Source organism: Mytilus galloprovincialis, chromosome 10 (assembly GCF_965363235.1).
Source record: "Mytilus galloprovincialis chromosome 10, xbMytGall1.hap1.1, whole genome shotgun sequence".
Taxonomy (NCBI): Eukaryota; Metazoa; Mollusca; class Bivalvia; order Mytilida; family Mytilidae; genus Mytilus; species Mytilus galloprovincialis.
In genome coordinates, this window is record NC_134847.1 from 17,291,969 (window position 1) to 17,312,306 (window position 20,338).

The 20,338-nt window shown below is 32.5% G+C and overlaps 2 long non-coding RNA genes across 2 annotated transcripts; one reads left to right on the forward strand and one right to left on the reverse strand.

Moving 5' to 3' along the window:
- Positions 1–336: 336 nt before the first annotated feature.
- LOC143049942 (uncharacterized) lies at positions 337–4,142 on the reverse strand. The gene is made up of 3 exons (XR_012970369.1): positions 4,031–4,142; positions 1,854–2,052; positions 337–702 (listed from the first exon to the last, which is right to left on the reverse strand). It is a non-coding gene; the product is annotated as an uncharacterized LOC143049942 (long non-coding RNA).
- Positions 4,143–10,170: 6,028 nt separating this feature from the next.
- LOC143049943 (uncharacterized) lies at positions 10,171–15,616 on the forward strand. The gene is made up of 3 exons (XR_012970370.1): positions 10,171–10,492; positions 14,152–14,239; positions 15,117–15,616. It is a non-coding gene; the product is annotated as an uncharacterized LOC143049943 (long non-coding RNA).
- The last annotated feature ends 4,722 nt before the right edge of the window (positions 15,617–20,338 follow it).

Sequence of the window (20,338 nt, forward strand, 5' to 3'; positions counted from 1 at the left end):
GTTAAATCCCATGGGATTTTTTTTTGTCCCATGGGATTATTGTAGTCCCATGGGATATTTGTTGTCCCATGGGACAAAAAAAATCCCATGGGATTTTTATTATCCCATGGGATTTTAAATATCCCATGGGACAAATTAAAATCCTATGGGATTCTAATTGTAAATATATAGATATAAATAAACAGTAATGTGTATGTTACAATGTATTCTATTTGGTAGTAAATTATTATAAGATGAATCTTTTTAATTGAATATCTTTTTTTCTGGGGAAATGTTAATTTAGCATATTGTTCTTTAACTGTTCAAAACTAAACTTTTAAACAACAAAGCAGATAATGTAAGTATCAATATATGTTTATTCATGAATTATAGAATACTTTCTTGAAACACAATTATTTGCCATTTGAAATCAATAAAAACTCTATTGTTAGGCTTAACATACTAGTAGCTATTTAAGTAAATCTATTTTTTTCGCAATATCCCTCATCATCCAGCATTGTTTGATGGTATAGTCCACTTTTTGGACATTCAGAACAGAACTTTGACATTATTGTGGTTTCAATATTTTTTGGAATTTAAAAGAACTTCAAATCATTGACTGAGTGATGAAAATAATAACTGATCCAACTTTTGTCTTTGAATTTATTCTGGTCTTGTTTCTATGTTTTCTCCATTTATTCTAGGTGGTGAATTTCAATCCTTCTGAAAAAGAACCAATAAAATCTAAAGTAATGGATTATACAAAATTGTTTTCATCATGTTCATACATGTAGCAATAATATGATTTTCAATAAAAATAGCTATGCGGTATGGATTTTACTGATTGTTAAAGGTTGTCCAGTGTCATCAGTTGCTAACGGCCTACATCCTTTGGTCTCTGATGGAGGGTTGTCAAATTAGCAATATACCACATCTTCCTATTCTAATACCATATAACAATCAATTAATTTATTCTTCTTTATAACATTTGGGTATTTTCCCAAGTTATATACATAATATATATATATACTGTAAATTCGGAATTAATGCGAGTTTTTTTTTATTGCGAAAAATGCAACGGAGTTGTAAACGCAATAATTTAAACTCGCATTATGAAATATTTTATATGGATTAAACAGGATTTTTCTCAAAATCGTAAAATTTAAAATCGCATTTATTAAAGTCTAAAATTACAGAATCGCAATAATAAATGCACGCAATAATTTATGAATTTACAGTATAAAGATCAATGTTAAAACTTTAGACAACTATAATAACATTCCATTATTCACAAGAATTTGCAATATATTATACAAAATGCAGACAACAGAAACAATATTTATTTAAGCTTTTGAAGTTCAGACAGATTTCAATTTGTGTTTTATTTCAATGAAAAAATACCTTGAACTCTTTGAACATATTGGAAATTATAACATTGATACAAAAAAATATGTATGTTTTATCCTTATTTTTTGCGTTGTTGGCTTGCTGTCTCATTTTAATATACATTTAAACATACATCAATAATCTTCTTCTTTATTAAAAGTAAAAATGGGATATTTTTGATTTTGATATCCCAAAACATTATAGTTCTATCAACTTGACCAACTTCTTAAAATTGGGCAGACTGTATGTGTACAGTCCAAATTTTTTTATACTTGTATGTTCTGGAACATAAACATGATTAACAAGCATTTGGCAGGATGTCATGCTAAAATCCCATTAATATTAGTACTAAATTTTGAGTATATACATGTAAATCCACAAGTTACTTACTGAAATTCATGGTGAACACTCACCAAAAACTTACAATTTAGAGGAAAGACTGGAAAGATGAATGCACTAACACTTTCAAAACAGAGCATAAAACTTACCGAAAAACAAGATGTTTTACATTTATCCAGGAGCAGGATAATTGAAAAGTTGTTTTTTTCTTTCTCTGCTGTCCATCATATAACCTTTGAATTCATTCATGCAAAATATGAAAATCTGCAAAGGTAAGACCTAGAACCTCAACTTATCCACATTTTGAATTTTGAACTGCATACTTGTCCTTTTCATCTTGCTGACAACCTAAACATAAAAAAATGATAAAAACATAATTCTAGATTGACTTTGTGTTTTTATTTTTGTTGGTACATGTACAAACAATTTTCCCAACTTTAAAACGAAAACATCATCACCAAAGAGGAGGTCATACTAACCTCCGAAATATTTAAACAAACCGAAATTATTACTTGATTAAGATCTTGTCGTAATTTTTGAAAACTTGATGTCTATTGCATACTTATATTCCTTTGTACGAGAGTATGCATATTAAGATGGACTCCATGGACTTTTATGTAAGCATGATTAATTTTACAGTCACTGACAGTTTTTCAGCTCTATGTGTACATTTTGAGAGAATCTTGCAATACTGTATATTCTGATATTCAGAACTTATTGTAAGATTTTTATTAAGACAACTGAAAGCTGTATCTCTTTTTCATTTCGGATACATATTTATGAGCTGAAGACCAGTGCCAAATTTTTCTCACTGCATTGAAGACCCACAGGTGACCTTCGGCCGTTGTCTGCTCTTTGATTCGGTTGTTGTCTCTTTGTCTAATTCCCAGTTTCCACTTCCCATTTTATATCATGTATGCTGATTTTTTTTAAATTACAATATTCAATCATGCAATTTTGTCCATTATTGAAAATACGATAAGCAAAAATAAATGCACAAAAAATTTAACATTGTTATATCTATGTAAAAGACTTTTTTTTAAATTCAAAACAGTTGCCTACACTGTTAATTTCCTTGTTTGATTTCATATTTTTAAAGCCTTTATAGCTAGCTAGATGGTATGCCGGGGCGGATCCAGCCATTTTAAAAAGGGGGGGTTCCCAACCCAAGACAAAGGGGATGGTCCTATATTCATTTGATTTGTTTTATTGTCTCATACAAGAATATATATGGTTTGAGGGTGGGGATCAGGGATCCTGAAATTTTTTCACCTAACCACAGGATGACAGGGGATCTCAACCATTTAAAAGTTTCTCAAACATGTGGGGGTGGGGGTGAACCCCATGGACTCTCCCTATATTTCCTTTGATATGTTTTATTGTTCTATACAAGAATATATAAATATGGTTTAGGGGTGGGGATCTTGACCGTTTACAAGTTTTCAAACTAGAGGGGGTGGGACTTCACTTTTATTTTATTTCATTATTAATTTTATAGTCCCCGACAAGAATATATATGGTTTAGGGGTGGGGATCTGGATCGTTCACAAGATAATAGCACATTCTCAAATTGAACAGGGTGGGGTAACCCCCAAAGACCTCCTTTTAATTTCATTTGATTTGTTTTATCGTCCCATTCAAGAATATATATGGTTTAGGAATGGGGATCTGGACCGTTTACAAGATAATAGCATATTCTAAAATTGAAAGGGGTGGGGATTACCTCCCATGGACTCACCCTCCCTTCTTTCTTCCCCCCGAAATACCTTTTAATAAGCCCCAATGCAGATGGTTCACAGTATTTTCCCTTGATTTACACTAAAGAATATACACTATACAGGTGTAATTTTTTTTTAAAAAGATAATACAACTGAAGACCACCATGACCACAGTGGTGGATCCAGAATTTTTCATAAGTGGGGCCCACCGACTGCCTAAGAGGGGCCTGCTCCTGCCATGACTCAGTGATTCCATATATAATCAACCAATTCTTTTCCCAAACAGGGGGCCCTGAACTCCTGATCCCCCCTTTTTTTCCTCATTTCAATCACCCTGATATAAATTTAGTATTATCACTTACAATAGGAATGGTTTGAATTCCCCAATAATTCTTATATACCATTAATATCAACATATTTCATTTTTGATAAATGAAAGGCAAAAGTTTTCTATGCCTATGGGTAGAAATGGATAGTGGGAAGCTTTCAGATTCACACCATGCCGGTGGCTGTGTTCAAAGTGCTGGGTTTTTATGACCCTCGTTGTTTGCGGACTAACTATTTAGGCCAGTGGTGGATAATAGTGTGCGTGCATTAATCTTCTATACCTTCTTAATCAATATATTCAAATACTGACGGCAAGTGTTGTAATGACGTATCAATGTCTTTTTGAAATCACCGTGCTATTTACATGTGGGATCGAGAATGCAGGGGAAGGAAACTTGTCAATTATGTTTATTTCTAAGCCAAAATAAAATGAGCCGCCGTAAAATTAACCTTGCATGTAAGGCTCGTCTCGGAGGGGTGTCTTTTTTTCTGTCTTCTTTTTTTAGTTATATTTTTAATAACTTACACTTTTTTCCATTATTCTCTTTCTTTCACTATTCTTTATTCCTTTTTTTCTTTGTCCTTTGTTCTCTATTCTGTCAATTCACATCCATACCCTCTTATGTGGACTTACGGTAGTTTATTTTTTAGTTCTGGCAGAGATGTTAGATACTATTACAATATATATGTCTCTGGTTCTGGTATTATGCGATAAGTCAATTTCTTTTTCATGCAGTGTCATGAAATATAATGGTTTATTTGCATATCAGCCAAGATTGTGCGCAACATTTTAATAAACAATTCAACACTATATACCCGTTATGTGAATTTTATTAAAATCGATGAGGAACATGAATTTGGCAGCTAGTGCCCCTTAAACAGGTAAAGTTCAATTAACAAATTCTGATCTACTGGCATTCAACACCAAATTACTTACTTGCTGTATATTGATAAATGTGATTGTATATTGTCAATACCTCAACATCGAGAATACGTCATGTGAGGTGTTGGTCGCTACGTTTGATACGGGGTCAACGGTTGCGGCTTCGAGACAGAGAAAAACATCCAGGTAAAAAGTGTAGAATTTTGTTTTTGAAAATTTGAGTTGTAAATTTTCCTAAAAAGTACTTAATTCCGTTCATCTAGTTGTAAATTTTCCTTAAAAAAAGTACTTATTTCCGTTCATCTATTATGGGTATAAACTAAACTGAACAAGAAAAGTATTAGTAAACAGACAGAAATTCCGACGTTGAATTAATTATTTTACAATTAATTGTTTAAATATATGAGAGAATGTTTTAGGCGAATTTTCTTTAATAACAGATAAATGTATTTTAGGTTCAGGAAATGATTTATTCTTCGGGTACGTCTAAACAACCGCTCAGGACCTCCTGAGTGCACTCAGGACATACAAAGTGCACTCAGGACCCATTACCGTAATCATATCTGCACACATGATGGATGTTTATATTCGTTATACGCTTCTTATTTTAGAGTTAAATTTTGGTAGAAGTTGAAATCGCAGGGGCGGATCCAGCCATTTTAAAAAGGGGGTCCTAACACAGGACAAAAAAGGGGGGTTCAGCTACATGTCCCCGTTCAAATGCATTGATCGGCCAAAAAAAGGGGTGTTCCAACCCCCCGGAACCCCCCTCCCCCCTCTGGATCCGCGCCTGAATCGAACTTAGATAGATATGTTAATTCTTATAAAATAATGAGGGCACGTGTCACTGATTACACAACTACTGAGCCATGAATTATCCAATCAACAAAATTGATTGGATTATCTTTATTGTTTTTTAGGAATTGTATTGTTTAGTTCAGTTTTACCTTTCACATGAATTTGCATATAGAAAAAATAAAATATATATCTCATTCGATGTGCTTTTTCAGTTTATTTTTCATGATGACGGGTAAATTAATTTGTTGTGTTTTGCAGTTCACGAATAAAGAAAATTATTTTATAGTTGCGTTTTTTTCTGTAACAAGTTCGATTTTTGTTTTTCAGTGTGATTCTTTTCTCTCTCTCTCTCTCTCTCTCTCTCTCTCTCTCTCTCTCTCTCTCTCTCTCTCTCTCTCTCTCTCTCTCTCTCTCATTATACAAGAGAAGACAATTATGTACAATATTCAGTTTAACCTTAACGGAAATCTGTGCACGAAGACTTAGTCGTGGTTTGAACGGATTTCGTGTCAATAAACTGTCTTCGTATTAGTCTTTCTTTGTTAATGTTTGTGTCATTTTGGTCTTTTGTGGATAGTTGTCTCATTAGCAATCATACCACATCATCTTTTTTATAATTTCCCTCTACTACAGTCTAACTTACATATTTTTTAGAAATAATTATACCCAAAATATCATAATTTTCAAAAAACGGAGACGAAAACGGAGACGATTTCATTTTCAGAATTTATTTTCGCATTGAAATTCGTTTCAGGCTTGTGAAACTGGACAAAACGACTTTAATTAGAGAAAAAAAACTTAATAAAAACGGATTTCTTAAAATATTCGTATAACTCAAAAATAAAATTCCTGGACAAGTTCGATAAAAATGAGAAATAACATCTAACTACATGTATATGAGTTTGATTGTTTGAAAAGTACGGCTTTTACCGTTAAGAACGGATTCCATATACAAAACTTTAATTAATATAAATTCTTTTATTAAAGTATGAACATTTATTTCCCTTTTCAAACTCGTGCAAAGAATTAATTACTGGTCCAGGACATGATAATAAAATTAAGAATAAAACTTAAAAATTTATGGAACGAAATTTTAATAAAAGACGAAAATCTTAAAACATCGTGATATTCATTCTAAACGTCACAATATTACTTCCCGCATGGTCACACTGTACAAACAACACAATATATAAAACAACAATAAAGATACTCCAATTAATTTTGTTGATTGGATAATTCATGGCTCAGTAGTTGTGTAATCAGTGACACGTGCCCTTATTATTTTCTAAGAATTACAAATGTAACATATCTATCTAAGTTCGATTTCAAATTCTACCAAATTTAACTCTAAAATAAGAAGCGTATAAAGAATATATGCATTCATCCTGTGTGCGATGACTATAAAGGGTCCTGAGTGCACTTCGTATGTCATGAGTGCAATCAGGAGGTCCTTCAAGCGGTGTTTAGACGTACCGTTATTCTTCTGGAAGCTTCAAAAAATTTTTTATCAATAACTTTTACACAAGGAGACATTTTTGTTTTTTGACAGCATGAACCCCAGTTAATGAGCAAACACAAATTAAGAAAGAAAATCGTTTACAATTAAATTTTATAGAAGGAAAAAAAGGGGGGGCTAATAAACAAATTTTATTGACGCTCACATACTTCTAAACAGATTTGCATATGTAAGCTCTCTATAGATAATGTTAAATTATTTCAGGAGTTTTGAAAAAAAAGAATATATACAGTTTAATTTCGACTAAAATAGTGATTCTTTTTATAGATTAGGTACCTCAGTTTCGACTCAACATTTCATTTTGAATTGTTAGATGGCAAACTCTTTAGGAGAATATTGTATCTGTTCTTTATGTAATTATGGTGATATTGGCGATAATATTCATTATAACAAGTCCCACATTGTACATATAATAAGATCTATATTTTTCAACGTTTTCAAAATGAAATAACTTGAATTGAAAATTTCCCAACTGTGAAAATTTGTTATTTCTAAACGTCTTTAATTATTATTTCGGAAAAAAAAAATATTTAGCATATTCATATATTTTCATATTTTTTTCCAATGAAACCTTTTTTTTTTGCAAAGTTTACTTCTATATTTTTTTAACCATCACCAGCGACTTATTCTCTGCCATCACCAATTAGTCCTAATTATTAAAGATCAATTGACCAAATTCAAATGATGATTGGTATATCGTATTGAATATGACCATCGGTCATCCGTGACGTATCCCAAATAACGACGCATGCCGATAGATAGATCAAAGTTTATTAATTAGCGTCTCGCAATTTAAATTTCATCAAGGGGACTTAATTAAACCAGTTACTATACAAATCTTGAAAAAACGATGTACATGTACTTTTTAATATTTTTAAAACAAATTACGAAAACGTTTAGTGTAAAAATCACCGAATATGTTTCTTTCTTGCAGGTTTTGGCATTTGAAAATAACATTAACGTTTTGGAATTCTAATGCAAAAGCAGATACATATATACACTGTGTATATATGTCTCTGGCAAAAGACAGTCGATTCAAACTGAAATAACTTCTTTAAAGATGGTTTGATTTTTTTCAGAGACACATGTATTATATATGTCTCAATACATGTATTATATGTCTCTGATTTTATCAAAACAAAAATTACAAAATTATAAAATATGTTAGTTATCGAATGTATACCCTGAACTCTTACTATTTATATACATGTCCTAAGTTACTTAATGTCCTGTGTGCAACCAGGAGATCCTGAACGGTTTTTAAACGTACCATTATTTTATATGCATATATTCAAAGCTGTTCTTAATTATATGCATACTGATCCATACTAGGCACAGGCACTTGTCTCAAAAAAAAATTCCTATATACCTTAATATAACACGTGTTATATTAAGGTATAACGGACATTTTTTTTTTAGACAAGTGCCTGTGATACTGGGTATCAGTGGCGGATCCAGGGGGAGGGTTTCGGGGGTTGGAACCACCCCTTTTTTGAACGATTAATGCATTCGAATGGGGACATATGGTTGGAACCACCCCCTCCCCCTTTTGTCCTGGGTTGGGACCCCCCTCCTTTTCAAATGGCTGGCTCCGCCGCAGAGGTATATTTATATATATATGTGTGTACCAGCCCCCCTCCTAAATCTTGGGAAACAAATGGTAGATTATATAGGGAATCACGGAAGCATGACTGGACGTGACCCCTCTAAGGCAGTCAATGAGTCCCCACTTATGAAAATTTCTGGATCAACCATTGCTTAGTTCTAGTTATCTTAGGTCCTAGTGTGAAATAAAGCCAATAGGTCTTTTTAAACACATCTTTATTCATACATGTATCTATACGTTTTCTCACGGATTTGTTCATGCAATATTGAAATTATGTTTACTCAATGCGCAATTACTGAAGTTTATATTTGCTACTTTTCTTCTTAATTTCATATAATTTTTTTTTTTGATTTTTTTTCTTCGAAAAATTAGTGGTGTTGAAATAGGGAATGGACACAGATACCTTATCACAATTAACCAAAGAAATGTTGTATAATGTCATTAATCTGTATTACACGTAGACAGGATGTTTTCTAGAAAACTATACGTTATACACAACCGAGAATACACGCACTGTCGTAATGGAACTTGAATTACTGTATGTTATAGTTACCTGTAATCAGCTTTGCAACACCATGTCATGACAGTTCAAAAAGATTTTCTTCAAATCAAAAGGGAATATTAATTTTTTCTGTAAAATTTAAAACTTTAAAAAGTAGACTTTGACAAAATTATGAAATAGAAAGAATTGAACAATTTAAAATAGTATTTCAACAAAGATTTAGATATAATTTTACAACGATCCTTATAAAATAACCAAACAAACGTTGAATCAAACGTTACGATATGAACCTACGCAGTTTTATATTAAAATACTGACACACACCAGTTTGCCATCTCAGTATGCAAGGCAAGGGTGCTTGGTGAGGTGCTGGAACTTGATGTACATGTATCATTAAGTTAATAAAGTTCTGTTAGGATTGATTGCCTTTTTACAGAGACTTTCTATTCTTACTGTTATCAGTTAGTATAGACGGTTCCTGGCTTAGAATGATTCTCTGCTCAGCAAATGGTGCGTAATTAGCATTTGAATCAAATTTCTTGTAGAAGTAAAAAACACAAATTAATGTATTTGACAACTTTATTCAGGAGCACAGTCTATATTATCCGGCGTAAATAACTTCGAGATTTATGTGGAAGTTTACTCTGCTGCTCGATCTATGCTAATCGATGTTCCAGTATATCTCATATTTATATTTATTCGTGAGGCCTCGTCATCGTTTATATTCACTAAAAGCACAGTCGCCTAAATATTTTATATGGCGAAAAAATTGCGAAAATTGGGGGAAATAATATATTTTTAGTAGCATTATTATTTTAAAATGAGGCCCCTCATGGGGGGGGGGGGGTCCTAGTAATCACATAATCACCATTTTTTTGCCAATATAATCACATAATCATTAAATATTTGCTTATCTTTAGTAATCAAATAATCATAAACTAAAAATACAGTCCTAGGTAATCAAATAATCATGAAATATTTGGCTTAATAATCAAATAATCATTAAAAAAACGGCCAAGTAATCACATAATCAAAAACCCCATGAGGGCCCTCTAAAATCTTAAGAGATTGCTTGCAAATTTAACTCTAAAATGAGAAGTGTATGACGATCTGTAACGAATATATACATCCATCATGTGTGCAGATACGACGGCGACTATATAGGGTCTGCCATGAGTGCACTTTGTATGCCCTGCATGTGTGCACCCAGGAGGTCCTCCTGAGCGGTGTTTAGACGTACCGGGAAAATCTTATCTGATTCAGGATCATTTCATCGGTTACACTCCCCTGTCACCAGTGATTCTTTTTTGCTGACATTCTGAAAAAGTATTGTGTAGTCCCTGTGTAAGTGTTGACTCTCAACTTGCACATGTGATTTTTTAACACTCCCCGGACTTCTGCGAAAAACAATTATTCAGTTCACTGATTAAGATGGAAGGTAAACGAACAGAAAGTCACATGACATTCCGACAAAAAGTCACAGGACAAAAAGTCAAACACATGTCAAACTCAGGCATAAAGTAACAAAGTAGATAGGACAAAAAGTCACAAACAATTTGTTGACAATTGATTGAATATAAATGAAAACAGATTTTGAAATATCTTCTTTTTATTACATATATTCATTTTTAATTTTAGGAAATTGTTCATAATATAAAAAAGAAGATGTTGTATGATTGCCAATGAGACAACTGTCCACAAGAGACCAAAATGACACAGACATTAACAACTAGAGGTCTTTACGGCCTTCAACCATAAGCCAATATAAAGAAGATATGGTATGATTGGCAATGAGACAACTGTCCACAAGAGACCAAAATGACACAGACATTAACAACCATAGGTCACCCTACAGCCTTCAACAATGAGCAAAGCCCGAGGTAAAGCCCATACCGCATAGTCAGCTGTAAAAGGCAATCATACTATATCTTTTTTTTTATATTTACATGTTAAAAAATGCGTGCAAATGTAATCAAAACTGCACACAAACGTAATGATTTTTGTCATGTTTGTGCGCAAATGTAATGGTAATGTGCGCAAACCTAATGCACTGATTTATTTGTTTTTAATAAATTTTAATTTAAAGTTGCTACATCATGTTCATGTATAAAACTTCAAGAAAATACAAAAAGAGTGTTTTCTTGTTAAAAAAAAAATAATCTCAAAACTAAATTGTGACTTTTTGTCCTGTGACAGTGTGTGACTCTTTGACTGTGACTTTCTGTCCTACATTCAGATTGAATAGGGGAGTTTGGTTGACCCCGCCTCCCTTTATCTGAGACTACTATCTCAGTGATGAGCTTTATGTTTCATGTACAAATGTATTGTGCTTGTCATATATGTATGTCGGATAAAAGCTCTACAGACCTTTAATATGTTGTATTGTTATATGTATAACCGACAATAAAGAAATAGCCCCTGACAAGTAAGAATTAGGTTACTTCTTTTTGTTTTGACATCTTGCATGGGTTTTTATAGCCCCGTATTAAAATTATGCCCCCACTTTAAAAAAGGGGGGGTATACTGTTTTACCCCTGTCTGTCCATCCATCCTTGCGTCAGTCAGTCCGTCCAATGAATATTTTTCCCATTTTCCTTAGGAACTACAATAGAAGGATTTCTGAAATTTGGTTTCAGGGTTACCGTAAATAAGTCAGCTATACTGTGTGATGCATTTTCAGATTCATCACTCGACAACTTCCTGTTTTCCCAACACTTGTATGATTTTACACATGATAGCCAAGTTGAAAGTTGAAAACTAACAACCTAATTTATGTACAAAAAAATTGAAAACAGATATGTTACACATAAACAAACGACAATCACTTTAAAATTATCGGATCCTGACTTGGAACAGGCACAATCATAACAAATTGGCAGGGTATAAGGAACTTTGAAAATATTTAGTTTTTGTGGTTTGGTCTATTTTTCGGATACTGTAAGCAATAAGGCCCCTTTATTTAGTGAATGAAATAATTGTAAGATGCACTTTGCTGTCTGTCATATTTTATATGAACTTGACCTCATTTTCATGGTTCATTGGTCAATGAAACACTGCATTGTTTTGTCAGTTTATCATATGTTTAAAGTTACAGGTAGATTATATTTGGTAGATATGAAACAATTGTAAGTTGTGCATGTCTGAATAGCAGATTCATATATAAACCATGACCGCATTTTATTGTTTTTTGGTCAATGATAAGTTTCTTTGGTTTTGTCATTTTATCAGGCCACATTTAAAAGAATGTCTGTTTCCCCTCCCCCGGGTCTACCCTTGGTAAACAGACCAGGAAGGCAGGTTCTTTTTAGCTCACCTGACCTGAAAGGTCAAGTGAGCTTTTCTCATCACTTGGCGTCCTTCGTCTGTCGTCCTGCGTCCGTCGTCCGTAAACTTTTACAAAAATCTTCTCCTCTGAAACTACTTGGCCAAATTCTACCAAACTTGGCCACAATCATCCTTGGGGTATCTAGTTTAAAAAATGTGTGGCGTGACCCGTCAAACCAACCAAGATGGCCGCCATGGCTAAAAATAGAACATAGGGGTAAAATGCAGTTTTTGGCTTATAACTCAAAAACCAAAGCATTTAGAGCAAATCTGACATGGGTAAAATTGTTGATCAGGTCAAGATCTATCTGCCCTGAAATTTTCAGACGAATCGGACAACCTGTTGATGGGTTGCTGCCTGTGAAATGGTTATTTTAAGAAAATTTTGCAGTTTTTGGTTATTATCTTGAATACTATTATAGATAAAGATAAACTGTAAAAGCAATAATGTTCAGCAAAGTAAGACCTACAAATAAGTCAACATGACAAAAATTGTCAGTCGACCCCTTAAGGAGTTATTGCCCTTTATAGTCAATTTTTAACAACTTTTCATCATTTTTTGTAACTTTTTTAAAAATATTCTTCTCTGAAACTACTTTGCCAAATTTAACCAAACTTGGCCACAATTATCATTGTGGTTTGTAGTTTAAAAAATGTGTCCGAGGACCCAGCCTACCAAACAAAATGGCCGACATGGCTAAAATTAGAACATAGTGGTAAAATGCAGGTTTTGCTCTATATCTTTGAAACTAAGACGTTTAGGGCAAATCTTTCAAGATTTAAATGTCCATCAGAATAAGATATATCCCCTCACAAATTTTCAGTTGAATTGGACAACCTGTTGTTGGGTTGCTGCCCTAAAATTGGTGATTTTAAGGTAATTTTGCAGTTTTTGGTTATTATCTTGAATACTATTATAGATAGAGATAAACTGTAGACAGCAATAATGTTCAGCAAAGTAAGATCTACAAATAAGTCAGCATGATCAAAATTATTAGAGGACCCCTTATGGAGTTATTGCCCTTTATAGTCAATATTGAACAACTTTTCGTCATTTTTGTAACTTGTATAAAAAATCATTTCTAAAACTACTTGGCCAAATTTAACCAAACTTGGCCACATTCATAATACTAGGGTAACTATTTAAAAAAAAAAGTGTCTAATGACCCCGCCTACCAACGAAGATGGCCGACATCAGTAAACACATTAACAGGTAAGCGACACAGGCTCTTGAGAACCTCTAGTTTTTTTTAACTGGATGTGATTGTCATAGCATGGTCACATGAATGGTTTGACTTGTCCAGTCCAGGCCACTTATCAGTTGTTTGTGCTCAATTTGAGTGTATTTATTTAGATTATCAATCCTTCTGCTTTTAACCAAAAATGGAAACAAATTATTTTCAGGAAAAAATTAATTTCGATTTTTTTGTGGAAAATATTTTTTGACCCGGGCGCTTATTTTTGATCCGTGTGGGGGGAGGGGAAACAAACATATTTTTAATTTTGGCCTTAGATTTTTTAAGCATAGGTCTACTTGTTGTATGGAATGACTACAAGGTATCATATAAAAAAAGATGTCTGCCTACCAAGGTTAATTTTACTGTGACCTCATATTCATAGAATAATGGTAATATTCATGATATTGAACAGCAAGAATGATGAGTAAGTTGATGTTATATACAAATAAGACAAAATTTTCAGTTGCCTACTAATTATGTAATACATGTAGTAGTTATTTTTGTCATTAAATGATGTTTACCCTTTTATGTGTAGGGCAAGAACTTGAAAGATAAAGGGGAAACTATAAACAGAAGAAATTAGCAACAAAATAAGATTTACAGAGGTCAACAAAGCCTAAATGGTAAGTCCACTGTTATAAAAGTTTTTTTCCTTGAATAATGATTAAATATTTATTAAAATAAGATGTGGTATGATGAAAGAGAAAACTATCCATCAGAGTTCAATTTAGTGGATGTAAGCATTGTAATTTCTTATTAGAGGCCATTGATGACCTGTAAGTAATGAGAAAACCCATACCTTATACATGTTATAGTAATCTATAAAAGTCAACACTAACCAAATTTAAAACAGAGCATCAATTCAAACGTCAAATATACCAGACTAATTTATAAAAACAAAAAATTATGAAAAATAAAAATGACGGATATGAACCAACATCAACCACTGAACTATGTACAAGCTCCTGATATTAGACAGGTATAATATGGCTGGGTTGATATAAAAATAAGAAACACTTAGTAGTCTGATTTCCAATGAGACATTTCTCCAATAGAGATCAAATGACATTTAAGGAGGCTCTAGGGTATAACAATTTCAGAAAAATGTTTAATATTTTTTTTTCATAACTCATTTTATTTATAACTTTATCATATGGTACACCAAATCATTCAAAACAATCAATTCGGTTTGGCCCCAGATGACTTTTAAAATGCATATATCATTGAAAAAGCTCCAAATTATCTCCCTTTGGTGCAAAAATGCCATTTTTTGGCATTAGAAATGTAATATCTTATTTAACTCATCGGTGGCCTATATTTTTTTATTATAATTTTAAATAAGCTGTACTTTAACTAAACTATTATAAAATTTAAGCGATTTCTGTAATTTAGTACTTGAATATTTATAAAATTAAAGTTTATCATATTAATCATAAACATGATAAAATAGCCATTTTATTGATCTCTTCACTGATAATTTTTGAGTTTGTATATTTGTAGGTCAGACATCTCGATTTTCATGGTCATCATTCACAGATCAATACTGAACGGAAAACTTAAAGCTGATATTTTTCTCCATAGTGCGACTTTTTTATTAATTTGAAATGGAACATGTTTTTTCCTACATTTATTTGAAAGAGGAAATTTCAACATGATGACTATAAACAAAAAGGAGTCATATCATCACGATCATTGATGCACAAGAACTTGATCATATAAATACAACAATGTAATTATCAATTGAAAGATGGAACGAATGAACAAGATATTAGAATGTTGTTGTCCAAATAAACTTGCTTTGTCTTCTCATTTGAATCTCTCCATTCAATAAAGATGTACAGAGGAAGATCTTTGAAGAACAGATTGAAAAAATGTCTTGTCTAAGAATTGCAGGAATATTCTAGTGAATGAAATTATTTATTGACTTCACTCTTATATAGTGGACTGAATAATTGTACATAGCAAGTTGTGAATAAAGAAAGCAAAAACTTTAACAAAAAGTGTTTATATTATAAATTTGCAAATATAAGCATACTATTATGTACACCACAAAGGTATATATAATTCAAATTGTTTGCCTATACAAGTATTGCAATGAACCTATAACAAAGAAAATCTTACCTCATGAAAAGAGTTAACTATTCAGTCAGAATATGAAATATTTTTTCAGTTCTATTTTTCATAATAGAATAAACAAGACAAAGATTTCAAAACAATATTTTTTTCTTTTATTTAGAAATTTCATCATTTTGTTTCAGTTAAAGGACTTTATTCTTTGACTGTAAAATATTATTATTATACATTCCAAAATAAGAATAATCTTTATTGTCATATAAACAAATAAAAAACATGTTTTTTTTTTATATATATGTATATATAAAAAAATATAAAAAACTCGTATACATTTAAAACATTTTACTACCAAACAGCATTCATTGTAACATACACATAACTTTATATTTATATATATATATTTATAATTTTAATCCCATAGGATTTTATTTTGTCCCATGGGATATTAAAAATCCCATGGGATAATAAAAATCCCATGGGATTTTTTTTGTCCCATGGGACAACAAATATCCCATGGGACTACAATAATCCCATGGGACCAAAAAAAATCCCATGGGATATAACCAAAATCCCATGGGATAATGGTAAATCCCATGGGATTTTGCCCTGTCCCATGGGATATTGAAAATCCCATGTTTTTATAATTCAAATTGCAAAATAAATATGAAAGTAACAGTATAAAACCAATGAAATTATTGAATCCCATGTAATTCCGCACATTTTGGTTATATACATGATATTGTAGCACTTGTTTGAGGCGGCGGCGGATTTGCAAATGAGTGTTTTGCAAATTAAAAGTGTCCAGTGTTTTATGTTTAGCATGGGATCAACACAAGGGTACATTATCCTTAAAAATCTATTTAAAAGTATTTGAAACTAACGTTTGCTTTGTTAATTGTGCCTTCAATTTGAAAAATTAAAATATCTCGTAACTTCATACTACCAATTGAGTATAAAACAAGTAAATAAGTTTAAAAAAGAAATTCTTAGATTAAACACCTAGATTTAACTTTAAAAAGTCATAACAGTTTAAAACAATACAAATCTACACACACAAATAATTGGCTTAATTTCAACTGATTTTCAACCCGAATCGCTATAAGATCATATATAAGCTCAACTGTGTCGAGGGATCGTGTGAGGTTCATTTATTGTCTTGGCGTCCGTATTACAATGACCAAATGTTACCAAATGATTTTTTCAAGAGTGAATCTAGGAAAAACAATATTCATCAACAAACCAGACCACTGTCTGTTAAAATGTATTCGAGTTTTTAGTTACAGCCGATTCCATTGAGTATGTAGGCAAATGTTATATCTTTGGTTAGCTTGCTTGTTAGCTAAACCGTGAAGTCATTGTTAGGTAAGGTCTATACCCTCCTTTCGAATTAGCCTGGTCCTACAGACAGAAAGATGTGTCATTTGTCGGACTAGTCTACTCTTAAAGTAGGGTAGTTTACATAACCTAACAATGACTTTTCTGTTCAGCAAACAAGATAACCAAAGATATTCCCTTTGTCTACACACTCATTGAAATCGGCTTTAATATTGGAAATGTTCAAGCAATTAGGGCAAAACTTACCGAGTAAAAAAATTCAAAATGTCTATCACCTTGCACATTTCAGAAAATTCAGATCAGATAACGAAACTGGGTCCAGCAACATTTATAAGCAATTTAAGATTTTGACCCTCACAGTTTCCATTCACCACAAATATTCTCGTTACAACGAATCAAATACCAGTTGCAGCCTTTTGTTTATCTATTAATATATGTATACGGATAAAGTTATGAAAGGCAGCAGGGTCACCAGGGTGAGGAGTCCATGTCATCTAAAATAAATGCTAAGCATAGATCTGGAAAGCGGCAGATAATCATGGCATTAAAAAACTCTCTTCTTTTCGACTTTTTTCGAACAAATTGACACATAAAATGAATTATATAGTATTATGGAATTTTTAACTTGTTCAATTCATTGGTTACACCTTTTACTAGGATAACAGTCCTGTCAAGTATGAGCTGGGTAAAATATTTCAGAAAAGAAGATGGAAATGTGAAAGTTTCCGTGCGTCAGGTGCAACAGCATACGAACAGCTAACATGTCTCGTCAGGGTGGAAGCTAAAAAGTCCACGAAAATTTGATTTAAAACCTTTATTCGTTCCAACAAAGATATTGTGATTTTGTTGAGGATTTAACCATCTACGACAACAAAATTTCTTTTTTTTTTTTAGAATTTACAGCTCTTCTATAAATATATGCAAAGCAAACCATTGATTAAATTGCTTGCTATGATTGTTTGGATGTTTGTAAACGACAGGTAAGTAGTCTGTTTACTATATACTACAATTTATTTGGAAAATAAACATTAACTTCAATTCCTGTCAGTTTGTATTTGTCCAATCAAATCCCAGTATGTATTGAAACTCCGCCTACCTATTGTTTGAAAACATCCAAGCAAACATAGCAAGCAAGTCAAAAAAAGTTTTTTTTTGCATGCTTTTATAGAAGAGCTGTACTATATAATGCAAGGAAGCGTTTAAGTCTTTCGCCAAAAAATACTATCAATTTCTTTTTGTCCTATGTAAACTTACGTACCATTTCCTTCCATTCATGATCATTAAATTGAACTGTAAAATATTGCTTGGTACCTTCTTAATTCCTTTATGAGTCTTATGTAAACATAATTATGACAATAACTGTTGTGAGAACAAGATTGACTGCACACTTTTAAAGTTCTGCTTCATCAAACATTAAAATGTGAACTTAAGTTTTGAGACTTTTTTAATCTACACGATTGGGATTTTTGTATATGAGAACATGGTTTATCTATTAGTTGAAAATGCGGCTTTGAACTAGCTTTCAGTACCTGCAAGCATTCGTTATTCAATAATGTGTGTCTTTGTGTTATTATTTTATGTAATAAATTGTTGTGTTGGTACACCACTGTAACAATGAAGGCGGAAATGAGGAGGGTTGGTTGGGTGGAAGTGGGGAGGGGTATGCGGAGCGCTAACAAACATGTCTATGCGGCATTGGCTTTGATCATTGTTGAAGCATCAATGTAAGGGGCATTTAAAATATCTTAAGAAAACTATTCTTATTTTAGATACTATATATTTGTTATCTGATATTGGACGAAAGATGTTGCCCTTTTATGTAATTATTTAATACAAGTTACGATCATTTCAAAACACATATTAAACAGCCAAATGGATGCACAAGAGCTAAAATAGGAGTCATAGATCCTATTGACAACAATTATCTGCCCAATTTTATTGATTTTGTAACATTTGTTTCAAATATGACCAACTTCTTATCCAAAATCACCAGCACCGTATCAGGACCCACCAGCACAATGACAGGACCCACCAGCACAGTATCAGGACATGAATAAATTGAGAAAATGCTAAATGTTAATAAATTGCAATGTTTTTTCACAAAATAGTTTTGTCGCGTGGATTGCGGTATAGAAAGCGGACTCTATGAGCATTTTTGTTTTATTTTTTCAGTTCGAGATTTTCTGAAAATGAGCATTTCTGTGTTACGCTTACTGAAAAAGTTTAGAGGGTCAACTTTTTAATGGTTTACATATGAACCCATAAGAAACAAAATTGAAAAATCTCAACCGTTGTCTTCCATTTTTTATGAGTGAAAACGTCAAAAATCATTATTTTCGTCTTTGTTTACATTTTTTCATTGATCACCAGCACCCGTCAGGACCAAATCACCAGAACAGTACGTTCTCTCGCAGGACAACCATACCCACCGTGAAACTAAGAAAAAGTCAATAGACCACGACCAATGGCAGTCAGCAGGGTTAAAGAACATCAGTTGTTCGACCTGTTAGTCAAATGCGTTTTGTTTGAATATACTTTTTCACTTTTTTTTGTCTTTTGGAAAATGTTGTTTGTGCTGTATTTAGACCCTTCTACAACGAAATTTGCCTTTATATATATATATATAACTCGTCTAAACATCAACCCAACAATGTTAGATCTGTAAATCTAACATTGTTGGGTTGATGTTTAGACGAGTTGTATATACATTATGTACACAGCCATGTATCACCATCATTGATGGCGATCCGATGGATACATCTGTTGTAGAGTTGTCACTGACTCAGACGTACTTATATATATATATATAAGTATAAGACTCTAAAGTGCAATGGTACTCTAAAGTGCGACGGTCACGCTAAAGTGTGATGGTCATCGCTAAAGTACGATGGTGTATCACGCTAAAGTGCGTCGACTGTTTGTTCGCTAAAGTACGATGTTTATCACGCTGAAGTGCGATGGACCAACAGGGTGATGTTAAGGGCTAAAAACTTTAAAGAACACGGATGTAATAAAAAGTCTTTTTGCAAAAGCTAGTATGATAAGTTTTTATTACATATGTGATAAGCTTTATAACTACCGGTAGGCTTAAGTGATTGTTTCTAAATCAAGAAGAACGAGCACGTAATAATTGCTAAAATGGTAGTTTAGGTGTGACAAAAATCTATATATCCTGTATATGATTTTTTTTTAGATTCGGGCGTGTCAAGTATTTGGATAATTGATGTAGCTTGCCGTTTACACAGTCTATCACTAATATGCACAGCTCCCCTTAAAGTCGTCATTGTAAATTACAAATTCAAATCCTTCATTGT